At 39.8% G+C, this 15,528-nt stretch overlaps 1 protein-coding gene across 4 annotated transcripts in view; it reads left to right on the plus strand.

Annotated features, from left to right (window-relative positions):
- The window catches only part of LOC127072919 (UPF0489 protein C5orf22 homolog), a 427,631-nt gene that overhangs the window by 257,207 nt on the left and 154,896 nt on the right, over positions 1-15,528 (plus strand). The gene's annotated exons all lie outside the window — the stretch shown is intronic.

Consider the following 15,528-nt stretch of genomic DNA (forward strand, 5'->3'; position numbering starts at 1 on the left):
TTTCTAATAGCTACTGTTTTCTTTTAAACGCAAAACTTTTCAGAGATCGTGGCGAGATAAGTTGCTTGGAAATTAAGAGGACATCGTTCGTGCTCCATTGCCAAATCGATAGTGAAAGACTTTTTATTCGCGATCACGACAGTGTCTCTTTAAGGAGTGCAAAGACGTTTGAAAAGAAAGTGACGTTGTCGTTAATGTTTTGATACTCGATCAGTCTCGATCACGTTGACAAATTTGTCAGAAGCTTGAAGCGGTCGAAGGACGTTGTCAGAAGAAACGACAACTATGTTACCATAAGATTGTCGTCCCAAGGCTATCGCAAGTATACTCGAGTAATAGTCATGGTGGTGGCGATTGTGATGATCGGACAATTCCTAGACACGGCAGCGAGCATAAATTATTCAGACGACGTAGCAAAAGCGATTAATTTTATTGGCCAACGTCCCGGATATGGCTCGTCTGTACCCGTCACTGTCGCTTTGTTGCAACGTCGTATCCCACTATGCTCTCTGTTCCACGATTATGCGCCAGACCAAGCTAACACCTTATTAACGTTGGTGGTTACGCGAATGCCGGCCGCAGGAAAGTTGCGCAAAACCGTTTGCGCGTGAAGAGCTTTCCATCGTCGAGCCACCTAACGTTCCTTTAAGCGTTAAATTACCGAAGCTCCTCTCCCCTTTTCTTTACTCTTCTCATGTTGTCCGTCTCTCTCTCTCTCTCTCTCTCGCTATCGCTCTCGCTCTCGCTCTCGGTCTAACGCACACATACCTCTCCATCGGTATATTCAGATTAACTTGACCTTTAATTTTTTACACTTACGCGTCTCGTATCAATTACGAAAGAAGAATTTTGCAGAAAGCGTTCTCGGAGTCGGTCAAGTAAAAGTAAATAAACAAAAGGAGCGGGTACAAGCGGTCGGATACGCGAAGGAATTTAAAGATAAAGTAAGAAAGTTTTCCACGTTGGTTGGTATTCCCAGATGACAGGAGACGCGTTCCTCGCGTGAGTAACATTAGCCTCTTTCTTTCCCTATAAATCCGAACTGGGCATGACAAAATGGCGAATATATGCGCGAGACGCAACTTTCCCAAGGTGGATTCTGGACGCGAATTCTTAGCGATTCTAAAAAGCCAACGGCCGGTAGATGCTCGCCGGTGGCCATAGATAGAGCGTCGAGTGCGACATCGTCCCGCTCTCGACTCTCGATGGCTTCCCGGTAACCAAGGGGTCAACACTCACATCGGGACATGTTTGGACGATGAGAAAACCGGGCAAGGAGAGAAGAAACTTAACGGCGCAAGACCTTGGGCAAACGCATTTACCTTCGCCGACAGTCGTACACCTGCGCATACCGAACTTCTTTTCTCATCGGGAGAAGAGGAAAGGATTCGAGTGGTAGGTAGGTATCCAAAAGAGACGACAATCCCACGTGTCCTCTCCGTGCGCCAAAAACCATCGATCCGTTTACTTATCCTATGGATCCGATACGGAAAAAAAAGAAACAAGTAAAACGAGAAAATATAAATATAAAATGTTATTCCGCAGCCACTCCTGCTATCGATCGGTTTTTGTGTATCGGTTTTAATGAAAATAAGGGCGCATTATTAACGTCGTAAACTCGTTCTTTCGTCGATTAGCCGGTTACGATGAGGAACAAGCGTGTCATACTCCGTCGAGCATCCACCGTTACCAGACGCCAACTTGTGATCTTAATGCGCACAGACTTCTCATTCGTCATGTAGATAGCCTAAGAGGTAGTCTCTCGGATGGGCTCGTGCGTGCACACGTACTTACTTTCTCGTCGTAGACACGGGCAAAGAGCGAAAAAGGCAACCTGTCGTTATCCTTCTTTCTCCTTCTCCCTTCGTTCTCATCCTCTCTTGTCTCTTCTTTTTCTTCTTTATCGTTTTTTGCTCTTCTTCCTCTCTTTCTTCGTCGCTTCTCCGGACGCGTCGTGACTGTCGTACTTAAGAACCGGGGACAGGAATCACGCGACTTCGAAGCGAGACTAAAATTAAGTGTCGGGATAATAAGCATGAATGAACCGGCTGTTAGACAGGTATTCGGTTACTACGGCCTTCGAGAGCATAGGTCAGCACCACTGTCAGCGATTTTACACCGAGTTACTATCGTCTCTGTGTGTCGCTCTTGCTGAATCATCTTCCAGCGAAGCCTTTAGACGAGCCCGGATACGCCTTCGATGCGAATTTCGCAGTAGCCTTCCGCTTTGAACGACTCTTTCTAATCATGATACGTCTTCTTCGAATTTCTTCCTCGGAGATTAGTTTATTTATTGTATGATTTATTCTGTTTTTTGCTTTTCTTCTTTTTTTAACGATTGTGATTTGTCCATTGCGCGCTTATAATACAACGATTGTCAACGATAATGATGATCAAGTTTTTATATAAAATAATTGTAAAATTTCTCTGGTAGTTCTGTCTTTTAAAAAGTATGAGATACGCGTCAGATGCATGCATATATATATATTCATTTCTGCATAATTTCCTTGACAGTCGTAGTGTTAATAGAAAAACACATGAGAAAATTAAGGAGCGTCTACTTCTTCCTTCCTTCGACTCGAAAGTTTATTCAAAGAGAGGAGTGGTTCGGGTTGGGTCTTATCGGCGATGATGCAAGGTACCTAAAGATACGCATCTTCGTCGTCTTTGGCATCTTCTCTCCTTAGGTAAGAGTAAAAAATAGCCTGAAGCTCTCTCGTTAGTTTCTCATCCGGATGGTTTCGAAGAAGAAAGAAAAAGAGATGGATAAAAAGAGTAAGATAAAAACACGTGTACCGATGCAAAGGCGCTGTCACATCGAAGCACGTTTTCCCATCGAATCCTAATGTTTGCTGTAATTCGCGTTTCAATATTTATCGCTACCTTCTTAATGATGCCGTATCGATTTGGATATAACACGACAGTAATCGATGTCATAACTTAGCGCAAAGAGACGGATAATATATCCACTTGTTGTATATATATATATATATATATATATATATATATATATATCTACTTACTATATATATTAACGTTTAGGTATATCCACGTATGGTTCATCTAATATAGCTTTACACTAGGATAGTTTAGCATATCAGATCTAGCCTGTATCGTTACATTGCAGGCAACCAACACTTACATAGATATTATTCGATTATCGAACATGTGTTATATGAGAAAATGATTCTGTGTAATCGATAACCGGTCCCAACTACTAAACTTGTACTTACTAGAAATATTTATCAGCTTGACTCGTCAAATATTTGAATTAATTCAAGTGATACGAATACAAGCGATTAATACGTTATTTTGATGAAAAACTAATCTGAACGAGAAAATCGATTTGATTTTCACGAAACATCATTCTCTCTCTTTTTTGTAATCCTTTCGTTCCTATTTCTTTTTGCATGAAATCTTCGTGATATCTAGTCGTTTTAATTACACAAATAACGATATTAGCTCGTGATAGGACGCTATCGCAAAAATACACTTTCCGTTTAGTAAAAATGAAAGCGTACGTGTTGTCAGATAAAAGATTATAGGGTATAAGCGAGTATACGCTCCTCTCGTATCTCCCACGAAGCTCGGGCTTTATCTGTAACATAAATACCAAGAGAGAAATATGTCTCGTCCGGACGGGCTATCGCGAGAGGAATACTCTCCAATTACGATATCTCCTTTTCACGTCCACCTGCGTACTCGCGGATAGCTCGTAAGGTAGGTGCAAGCAGTAGAGCGGAAGCACGAGAGAGGAGCCATTTACTTCCCGATCGAGAGAGGAGCTTACCTCTGAACGAAGGAATGCGCTCGTAAGTTTTCTACCAAGTACCCAGTCTGCATTTATTTCCAAGATAATGCGTATTCGTAAGATAACTTGCCTGGAATTTTTCGGGAGAATTCGATGTTACGGAACTAAATATATATATATATATATATATATATATATATATGTATGTATGTATGTATGTATGTATGTATATATATATATTCCCGATCGATCGATTTCATTCGTTTGCAATTTCCTGTTACTTTATCGATGATAACAATCTTCTTTTAAATCTTTCTCTCGGATTTACATTAATTGCTTCGAAAAATAATATTGAATTTTATTCAAATTTATTTTGTAAATGTGTGTAGCATCAATTAATTGTTCATAATTCTTTATTTCTTTTCTTTCTTTTTTTTTCAAAATATTTGATCAATTATCTTTGTATCAACGAATTATATAGGTACTTTTTTTTTCAAACGGAAATAGTTATCACTTAACCTCGTAGCAAAGTAAAAATCGCACTTTTGAATGTACTGAGAAAATATTGTAATGATCGAAACCGAAGAATACCAGTTTAGGAAGAAAATACCAATTCTTTAATTGGACATTAAGGTTATTTCGTTCTTATTAAAGCAGTTGCTCCATCTTAATACGAGTTTGTAGCAGTCCCGCCTGCACATTTCATAATCGTTTTCATCCCGACTCATTATTTATCGATATAGAAGCGCGTGATCAGGGAGCCGGAAAATCGAGTCATTCGCCATACTGCTTTCATAAAATCAAAACCATCGACATCTCTTTTATAAACCTATCTCTTCTTTTTCTCTTTATATCGGCGCTAAAACTGTTAACACGTTTATCGCTTCTAATATCTCGTTACGGTATTTGAAAAACGAAATATACGAATAAATTGTCTCTATCATATTTTTCGATAAAACATGCACACATATCATTTTTCTCATCATTATCAATAATTATTATTTGATTAATATTCGTTCATTTAAGAACATAAGAAACGATTTATTTATTATAATTTATTCTTAACAAATAAAACCCAACAAATAAATATTACTTATAAATTATTTATACAAATATATTCTTAAATAACTAATCTGAATGGGTCAAGAAAATAAAGAGAAGGGTCCCATGGTATGTATCGAGGATTGGTAGTCGTACTTTTCGCGCCATTTGCAAGCCAGTAGGTAAAACTTTTTATCAGCGTTGGAATCCCGATTCGTGTAATGCCACGTCGTACCATTTCCGTCGTGGTAATTAATTCTCCTTATTCGTATCGAATATCCGTAGCACTCTCGATAGCCAAGATCACCGAGGACGATAAGAAAGGCGATATTTATGTCGCGAGGCGAAGAGTTCGTTCCTTTCTCGCGGTTCGTTTAAGGTTTCGCCCTTCCACCGAATGAAATTCGTTCGTTCGATATCTCGACGAAGGGAAAATGAACGTATCGCGTTTGCTACTCTCACCTTAACGCTTTTATCTGGAAGAATAGAGAAAGAGAGAGAGAGAGAGAGAGAGAGAGAAATTCCGTAGGGTAAAGGATTTTTTTGCAAGAACGAGATCCTTCCTGGTTCTTAAGATAAACTTTTGCATTCTTTCAAAACGTAATCGAGTGAATCGAAGAAACTAGACACCAGAAGCAGAGCGCGTTAACCGGTAGTTTTCTCGACCCGTATTCTACCCTCTGAATCGGAATTACAAAGCGATCATCCTTTCGGCGAATAGAATTCAAAGATATTTCTTTTCTCGCGACACGTTTCTATTTCTATAACATACCCGTTTTTATACATACCTTTTATATAGCCCTTTTTATTATATAATTATTGATTCCGATAATTCAACCCATAAGAAATACTTATTCCCTTTTTGATCGAGTCCGTCGATCGGTTATCAAAAAGTTACGATTTATATATCATTGATTATAAACGGAGAAATCGCTGATCGTTTTCGGAAAATTTCGATTCTGATTTTATGAAGAGTTGGTTTTCTTTTTTTCTTTTTTGTTTTTATTTTTATTTTTTTTTATGTGCGTTAGAATATCTCACGTTTTATATTTATCTACTAAAGAATGACCCACGTTAACGCGTTTTAACTTAAAGGATTTGCGTTTGAGGAAGCCAGAGAAACGGATGTTCCATGGTCGAGCTAGATCCCGCGACTTTATTTATCTCTACGAGCCTTTACAAACTTATTTTCAGTTTTCGATGGGAAAGAGAGCTGTGTGCACACGCACGATATCTTTTAAAAGCACGTGATTCGCAAAATAGAAGGGATGTTGTGCGGTAGAAAGGGAGAAAGAGTAGAATGAGAGATGACGCTGGTGGACCATGCGAGAGATTCGCTCGCTTACGGAAGGCGTTTCACGATTTCGTGCTGACCGTTCGTGGCCAGAGGTCAGAGTTCAAATTCAACCGGACGAGATAACAACTACGACGTCGATAAATCGTCGCTACGAAGAACGCCGAACGTACGCTATACGCTTATTTCTTTCTCTTCTCTCTTTCTCTCTCTCTCTTTCTCTCCCTCTCTCTCTCTCTCTCTCTCTCTCTTTCTCTATCTATCTCTTTCTTTCTTTTTCTCTTTCTATCTGTTGGCTACTTTTTATTCCTTTATTCGTTTCCGTTATTTTTCGATTATCCGATTGAAACTCGAAGCGACTGCGGGAACTATTGGAGGAATCAATTTTATAACTTTCCATATCTATCTACGGGGAAAAACTTCGATAAAATAATGGAAAAGTTCGGATTATATTTGTTTAAAAACAAATAAATCTTCTTTAACCGAGATCCATATATAACAGATTGAAAATGTCTACAGAGTTCATTTAGTTTCTCTTCTATTCCTTATTTAAAGAAATATTTTGAAAATAGACTTAGAAAATTTCATGCCGTTAAAGAGGACCCTGTTGACTGGCCCAAGTTTTATATTTTTTCTCACAGTTCTCTCTCTCTCTCTCTCTCTCTCTCTCTCTCTCTCTTTCTCTCTCTTTCTAGCGTTCTTTCGTAACGGACATTCTACATCATTTCGTTTGAAAATAAATGAAAGGAAACGGAGAGCAGAAGGACTAAGAACCGTCGGATACGTCCGATCCTTTATCGTTATTACCCTTCAACCGACTTAAAGGGCTATAAACGACAACATATGGCACCCACATGGACGCGAGAGCAACGTCTTGACAAAGGGATCCTGCAGGACTTTGTCGCGACATGCAAACCAACGGGTGTATCTTTATCCTTTCTTATTTTTCTCTTCATTGTCCACTTCTCGCCATAAGAAGATAACAATAGGACGGTAATGACTAAGTATTTTATCTTCATGTTTTATTACTCTTCTTCTTTTTTTCTTTTTCTTCTTATCTTCTTTTTTTTTCTTCTTTCGTTACTTTAGTTTCTCCTAAAACTCGAGAGAAATGGCATCGGGAAAGACTAATAAATAAATAAATAAGTAAATAAATAAATAGCAGTAAAATAAAATAAGCCAGTGAAGACAAAAAAGTTCGACTATCGATCGAGATCGTTTGGTCTTTCGACGTATCATTGAAATAACGAATTATTCTCTTAAACGACGAAACGAGACTCTTTTTGAAGTCCTTGCGTCAGGATTATCGAAAGATTTCGCAAGCGTAGACGGACGTGTGTTACCGTTTAACCCGATTAACTTGCACGGTGCACGTGATTAATCGCGATCCATAATAAGTCGTTGCATCAGCTTCAACAGGAATCGTTGCGACATAATAAGTCCTCGGAAGTGGATTACATAAATTCGAATAATTATTTCACACGAAATCTATCCTTATTAGTATCCTAGAGTTTCGTAATAACGAACCAATCACGTTCGTTCTTTCTTGGAACACGAGGGTTTTGGAAAATCATCGAGTTTCATTCTTTTTCCCTTGGGTAAACTCGTTCGTCGCCTTACCTACCACTTGTTAGTTTCTCGAGTATCGTTCACCTAAATATAAATTATAGCAGATATCATAGCCATAATTTTCCAGTTTCTTCGAAAGAAAAAAATCATTGGCTTTCATCATTTTAATATTAAAACATTATTCTTCGGACACGAGGAAATAAGAAAAAATGGAAATTAACGTTCGAGATGTATTTTTTTAAAACTTTTTGGAATATCCCAGAACCTCTTTTTCCCCCTCATGCATCGAAGCAGGTTTTCCACCTTCTTGCTTCGCAAATTGAACGGTCGGTACCTACTATCCTCCTCGTAGTCGACGAGTCCGTGTCCCATGAAATGCAAAACGCGTTAGGAAGTCTGGAAAAATAGGAAGCAATTAGCCGTAAATCAAAATCGCGCTACCGAGATAGCGGACTCTGTAGTTAATATAAAGTGGCTCCTATCCACTGAAACTCGTACCACCAACGGCGCTTTGCTCGAATTTACGTTTACCAAGATATCGTCGTCCTGGCCGTCCTCGTCCTCGTCCTCGTCCTCGTCCTCGTCCTCGTCCTCGGCCTATTCCTCCAAGAGATCTTGCCCTGGAGCCTTCGCGATTACTCCCCATGAACGATCTTCCTTCCTACGTAAAATTTCTTCGAAAAGTATCGTTAGAAACTTCTCATCGCATTACACTCTTTTATCGTCTTTGTTTCTTTTTTTTATCTTTCGTTTCATTTTTTTATTTTTTTATTTTTCGATGAACATCATCGTCTTGCAAAATCGAAGAAATAATCCGATGACGAGTCCTTTTAGATCCGATGAAGTAGAAATATGAAAAAATCTTGGTGGTTTCGAAAGTTAGACGTTAGATTTGAACTGTTTGTGTAAAACTTTATCGTATATCAGATCGTATTTATTTCGTATTTAAAATCAACTTTGATTAATGCGTGTCGGTCGAGTCCATTGATTCATTGACCCTCGTCGCTCGATATCTCACGTTGCATGTTACGTCAACGGGAACCGATGTCTAAAGCCGTTCGTAAGATTTTACCGTGTTCGCGTCAAAATCTCGAAGTAAAACGAATAAACCGATAACCATGCGATAATATCAATGATCTTTCTTGGTCGAGCTTGTAATGTTAATTCAGTGTCCAATGTTTTTTCTCTTTTAATTCTCTTCTTTTAATATCTACATACCTGTTACCTTCATCTTTTTCAGTTATTATTAAATTCTTTTGATAATCATTGAACCGTTTATTTCTCATGCGTGTTTAGGTTTGTTCGGCGATACGGATAATTATCAGATCATAATTAAAAAAAAAAATATGCAAAGCTCGGTGGCACCTTGCAATTAGCTTATGTCTTCTGATTGCCAATACCGGTTGGCTTACGAAATAAACTCGTCGATTTGCGGCCGAATGACATAGGAACGATTTGGAAACCGTGTTGGAATCACAGAATAGAAAATCGCTTCTAAAACGTATATGTCGATTTCATTTTTTTAAACAGGATTTTATCAGGAACCTTTCACTATGCCTTTCCTTTCGTTCGCGCTCACCAACATGTTATATCTTACGGAGGATTTCGCGACGATCGACGTTTCGAACGAGTAGATCTCGAGACCTCGATCTTCTCGTAGATCTGAAAATATCTTGGAATCTTCTAGACGAGGCTAGTGAACGAACGCGAATCCCAATGGCGCGAGAGCGAGCTGCGAAGAATAGCGCATTCTGGTAAACAACAACCGGTTCCTGTTTACGGTTATCTTCGTGAATACGAGCGAGCATAGCGTTGGTTCGCCTCGCGGTGGTCGATAAACTGCCACTAGGTCTCTACGCTTTAAGATAATTCTCTATGAATAAAATCAAGCGTAGTTATGATGCTTAGCGACGAGGAGAAATCTGCTCTTAAGATGCTAATATACGCCGAGAATAAAATTGAGAAACGTTTCTCTGACCCTTCTCTCGGTGACTGACGATTTTACTAATTCTCTCTCTCTTTCTCTCTATTGTTCTTTTTTTGTTTTCTTTCTTTTTTTATTTTCTCGATATCTACTTTATTCGTTTAGGTCAATCGAATGGAATATTCGAAATCGACAAATAGGCGCTTCTCGAAGAACAGATAAGTGAACGTTATAATCGTACACCTGACACTCGTAAATTTAAAGCCTTCGCTATCTTTCCTCTCGGTATGATAGAACTTAACGCTAATCTTATTCATATCGATTTCGCCGCGAGACATGGCATGAATTAATTAACAATATTTTCTTGTCGCAATATAGACGACTAGACTGGACCGTTAGTCAGTCTTTTAACTATTCTCCATATCGAATCGTCTAGTCTCAATTTATTCATCGAGATTATACATACTTAAAAATCGGATTTTTTTCGAATAATATTGAACGCATCGTCAAGTACGATATCTTAGTTTAATTTACCACGCTTTCTTCGTTAGACAGCGATTTCTCGAAGATCTGCGGAATACAGAGATATGAAAATGAGATTAAAGACGGTGTATGCGTATATATATGTGTGTGCATACCTATATATATATGTGTGTGTGTCTGTGTATAGGTAAATACTTTTCGATTATCATTTTTACGATATACAGTCGGTTAATTCTTCCGTATATAAAACAAAATAAAACAAATAGTTAACTAATCATATAAACGAGATATCGTTTCTATTAATAACTATTTCTTGCTCCTCCCTTTCTTCTCCCATCGGAATATTTAAAATCATCTTATGCGCCATGTAGATAATGAATTCAAGGCGTTTCTTCTTCCTACGCGTCGAACGTTAACGAAGGGTACCTGTCGAGCTCTTGAAATCCACTTCGATTTATTTCCGTCTCTTATTTTTCCAACGATAGGTGTGATGCTATTACAGTTACTTCAAGGACTTCGAGATAGCACAAGCACTTTCTAAGTTGCGCCGCGACATGTACAACGACTATAAGCGAAGTAAGAAGGAAAGAAAGAGATACACACACACAGAGAGAGAGAGAGAGAGAGAGAGAGAGATTGGGCCCGTCTCTTCTCATTCCCTCACAACGAATACGCTCGTATAATTTTCCTTCGAGAATATCGAGCCGTTCTCGGTTTACCTCTCTTTCTTTTCTCACTCGTAACTTTGGATTTAGAGTTTAACGTAGGTACTTTATCGCTTGGTTGAACAAAATTCATGACTTTCCGTGATCAACGTGACACTCGTACATAATTTTCTTTCTTTTTTGGTCTTCTTTTTTCTTTTTCCTTTTCCTTCAGAATCGAGATGATTCCATTGTGAAAAGGAAAAAAAAAAAAAAAGCGAAAAGAAAAGAAAAAAAAAAAAAGAAAAAGAAAGAAAATAAACCGGACCAATTTCTTTTTTCTCGCAGCATCCCACTTGACCCTACGAATTTGTTGAATAGGTATGAACGGTGTAGAATTGTTAGGAATGTATATTCGGGAAACGCAAACGATTCGATAATTTTACATTGCGCTTTATAATGGACCCAGCGCGTTTTTGCATTTACCTCATCTATATCAAAGGGCCATCGTTAGTTACTCCCTACAAAGGAGATTGCATCGGAACAATTTCGTCGATATAGGTACCTACCTGTCCGTGGTAACTCTTCGCTCGGCAACTTCCTCCTCTTCCTCCTCTTACCTTTTTACCTTTCTACGAAATTACATAAAAATTTTCTCTCAAAGCAACCTCGTCAAAGAGAGCTTTTTTCCTTGGCTTTTTCTCGTGGCTCGTAGAGTCCATCGATCGTTACAAAATTTCAAACGGAAGCCCGATCCTTTATTTCTTTTCAAAATGTGACGTGCATCGGTTGAAGATAGGTGAAGTTTCAAAGTGAACGTGTTCTCGTTAACGTATCGATTAATTACAATTATAATTATAATCTTCCAATGATATCTTTTCGTCAAAGAATCCATCGAAGTTTCGAACCTTCGTTCTCGTTGTAACAACGTATCAACTAAAATACAATACATGGTCGAAGAGCTAGCAAACAACAGGACCTAGAACTACGAAAGGGAGACTACGAAACGGAGCTGGATAGACTGCAAGGAAGGTGGTGCAATGTCTGCAGCTGACCCACTTTAGCTTGGCACGCCGTGTTGTATATATCGGTGAAGAAACGACGGAATGCTACCAATGCTACGGGGACTTTCACTCGGAAGGCACGTTCCTGTGAGCCAAACAGAGAGAGAGAGAGAGAGAGAGAGAGAGAGAGTGGGAGAGACCGGGATCGGCATGGCGATCGATTGTTTTCAAAAGGTCGCCGCCCGGTCCTCCATTAGCGGCTTCCCATTAGGTCCCTCTCCTTCATAAAAGGCGCAAAAGGTCATAACGTCGACGACGTCGCCATCATAATTTCTAAAGTGACGCTGACGCGTCATTACGTTACTCGTGATAAATACCTACAATCTTCCGCACCGATTGATTAGCCGTAAGAATAACATCGTGGAATGCGGACTTGGACTGAGCGAAATCGAGAGGATCACGCATTGAATACCGATCGATGAACCTCGATATTTTAGTTTCTCTTTCTCTCTCTCTCTCTCTCTCTCTCTCTCTCTCTCTCTCTCTGCATAAAGTAAAATCGATGGATTCGGCGACTTTTGGCAAATATCATAATTTTGAAAAGTCATAGATTATTTTGTTGACTTTCTATTTAATGCATACAGTCGATGATCGATTTGAAATCTTTTTTCTTCTTTTTTTCTTTTTTTTTTTTTTTGGAAGATCGAGTTTACTTTCAAATCACGAAACGATACTTACCTCGAGTTATGTTCTCCAGTGGAAAAGATCGACCGTTTAGGCGAGCACAAGAGTTACACTTTCGATCTCTCCTTCCCAATGGTTCGCTCGTACTTGTTACATTTTTTAGAGCCGTAAAAAGCGCTCGGTCGGCGTGAAAACGTCCGGTCGTTGCTTTTAGGACATTAGATCGTCGTTGTCTTGCTTGCTCTTATCGAATCCAAAGCGTGGCTGGCGCCGAGTGCGGCAGTTAAACTTAACTAACGACTCCATTAAAGTATCCGCGCCAGGCCGTGCGAAATTCATGATCATTTCAAGCGTGAACGAAACGACTCGAATAGGCCGAGCATCGTCGTCGTCGTCGTCGTCGTCGTCGAACTCGAAGATCGGTTTCCTGCTAGCCTTAACGAGCCTTGAATTCTTCACGATTAAATTCTTTCATATCTTTCATTTTTGCAGACGCGCACTTTCCAGATAGCACACGTGTTTTTCTCTTTTTTCTTCCTTTTTCTTCTTCTTCTTCTTCTTCTTCTTCGCAGTAATTACATTAACGAAGGTTCTTGAAACAACATTTTAATGTCTATTTATGAATAATAAAATGAGTCACTAAGTACTATGTATTCTTGAAATCTAATTAGTCATTCGCAATCTCATATATTTCTCTACGTAGATATTTTTATTTAAAATTATATGATTACTAAAGGAAACGTTTTATAAGAACGAGAGGGTTAGTAGAACGTTCGCAAATCGTTCCGAAATACGAAGAGTCCCTTAAAGGAATCAGAAGAAAGTGACCTCGGAGGTCGTACGGTAGTACCTTATCACGTAACTGGTATCTGTTGTAAGAAGAGATGCTCTCCGGGTAATCTACATCGTCCAGGAAGAGATCGGTGCTAGGCTAGGTTCTCTCTGTGCCGTGTATATACAACAGAAGTTTAAAGTCTCTCCGTTCGTTCGATGACCCGCCATGGTCGGCTTCTTCGCCAACATGTCCTCGTGCCGGGATTCCTCGAGTTCTTCGTGTAATATAGAAGTCGAAGAACGCTCTCGCTCGGCGTTATTCAGGAAGAGTCCTTAGCATCGTAGATAAACCGCATTTACCGCCAGTAACGAAGTCCATACGTTACGTCTCTCTCTCTCTTTCTACTTTTCTATTCGGATTCTACACGAGTACATATCTCTCTCTCTCTCTCTCTCTCTCTTTCTCTCTCTCTCTGTCTTTTTCTCTTTCTAGCTCTTTTCTACTCATAGGAAGAAAGAGAAAGAGAAAAACGTCCATTTGCATGAACGAACCTCTAACGCTCGTTTATGATCGGACATGGCGAAACGTGTCATGATATCCGGGATAGAAACGACTCGGCTTAATCCTTGTGAATTTCTTCCCTCTGCGAAATACATACATTCGTGTACGAGCGCTGGTTCTACGTCGAAAACAGATATATTCCACGATGTATCTTAATACTACCTTTCTCGATGGTGGTGTACCCCTTTTATGTTCCTACCTGGAGGAGAAGGTAATAATGCTTCCTTTGATCTCTCGAGTGTGTTAAAGTAGTTGCTGCCGTGTTTCAACGCGTAATTTTAATCGTAGGTATATCCAATTCTACGACATCACCATCACCATCCATCGTGAGTTATATCGCGATTGTTATCGGTTAGAACGTTATTTTACATGAAAAAAAAGGAAGAGAAAAGAAAAGAAAAAACAAGGGAACAAGATCGTAGACGAAATTTCTTTTGAAATCGTTTCTCTGCTTCCTTCTTCTCTTTCTTTTTCTACAGATAGCATTTTGATCTATGAACCCGAGATATCGGTTAGGCGCGCTTTTCTTACGTTCGATTACGAACGATCGATCAAGATAATTCTGATGGCAAAAACATCGTGGAGCAACGTTAAAAGGTAAAGATAGTCGAGGAGGAAAAGTAAGCTCCTTCGAGCATATTCTCGCGATACATATCGCGTATTATTATTCTTCGAACTCGTCCAATTAGCAGGAGAGTCTCGATGCTGCATCGATTCGCGCTAATGGATCGAGAAACGCCGAGCACGAACCGCGAGTAAGGGAAATCGCCACAGCGTTCCTGGATTTCTTTGGCGGATTTCCAAATGCGCCGAACAAGCCGAACCGAGGGACCGGAGGAAAAGTTGCGTTTACCTAAGGTTTCGATCCTATTTCCGTACCAGGTCGACGACCTCTTCTCTTTCTCTCTCTCTCTTTTCCTTTCTCTCTCTCATCCCTCTTTCGCTTATCGTTTCTCTCTCTTTTTCTCTCTCTCTCTTTCTCTCTCTCTTTCTCTTGTGTACCGTTTGTCCGGTTTCTTTCTTCTTTTCTTCACTCGGCAAACTCACCCCTCTCTTCCCATCTCCTTTCTCTTTCTGCGTTTCAAACTACTCTACACTCCTCCCTCAGTCCTCTCTCTCTCTCTCTCTCTCTCTCTCTCTTTCTTTCTCTCTCTTTCTCTTCTCTACCATCTCTCAACAGGCACGGTTTGTCCAGCTCCGACAAACCTTTCAACGTTTCGTCCCGCATCGTACTCCTGTCAGGTCTCCCGTAATTGAGACGACTTTATAGCTCGAACTGATATCCGCAAAGAGAATCAGCCAACACTTTGAACGTTCCACGGCAGTTGCTTACCGAATGTCACGCGCTTTTAACGTTCGTTGAAAGATTTCTCGGTGCGTAAACTTACGCTCTTTTCGATAACGATCTCGGTACGATGGTAAAACCATAAGAAAATATTGTTTTCTTTTTCGGCCCGATCGTGTATTCCGATTTAAAGAAAATTTCTAGAGAAAGTAGTCGGTAACGAGGATAAGTCAGACGTCGTAGCAGGCGTCGATCGGATCGATCGATCGATCTTGTATTCGATCCTTCGACGATAAAAGATAAAAACAAGGAAAAAAGCAAGTGCTACAGGACGGCTACTCCCTGTAAACACCATTATATGGACGTGTAAGGCTTAGTTTCGCATCGGGGCGCAGACGACGAACGTCCGCATCGCGATAATCATCGATATTTTCTCTTCCGCATACCGATTTCGCGGCTGGACGTGACCCGGTGGGCAGAAATTGCGGCGTGCGGTCGATACCCGATACGATA

This window comes from Vespula vulgaris, chromosome 2 (assembly GCF_905475345.1).
Source record: "Vespula vulgaris chromosome 2, iyVesVulg1.1, whole genome shotgun sequence".
In the NCBI taxonomy this organism is placed as follows: domain Eukaryota; kingdom Metazoa; phylum Arthropoda; class Insecta; order Hymenoptera; family Vespidae; genus Vespula; species Vespula vulgaris.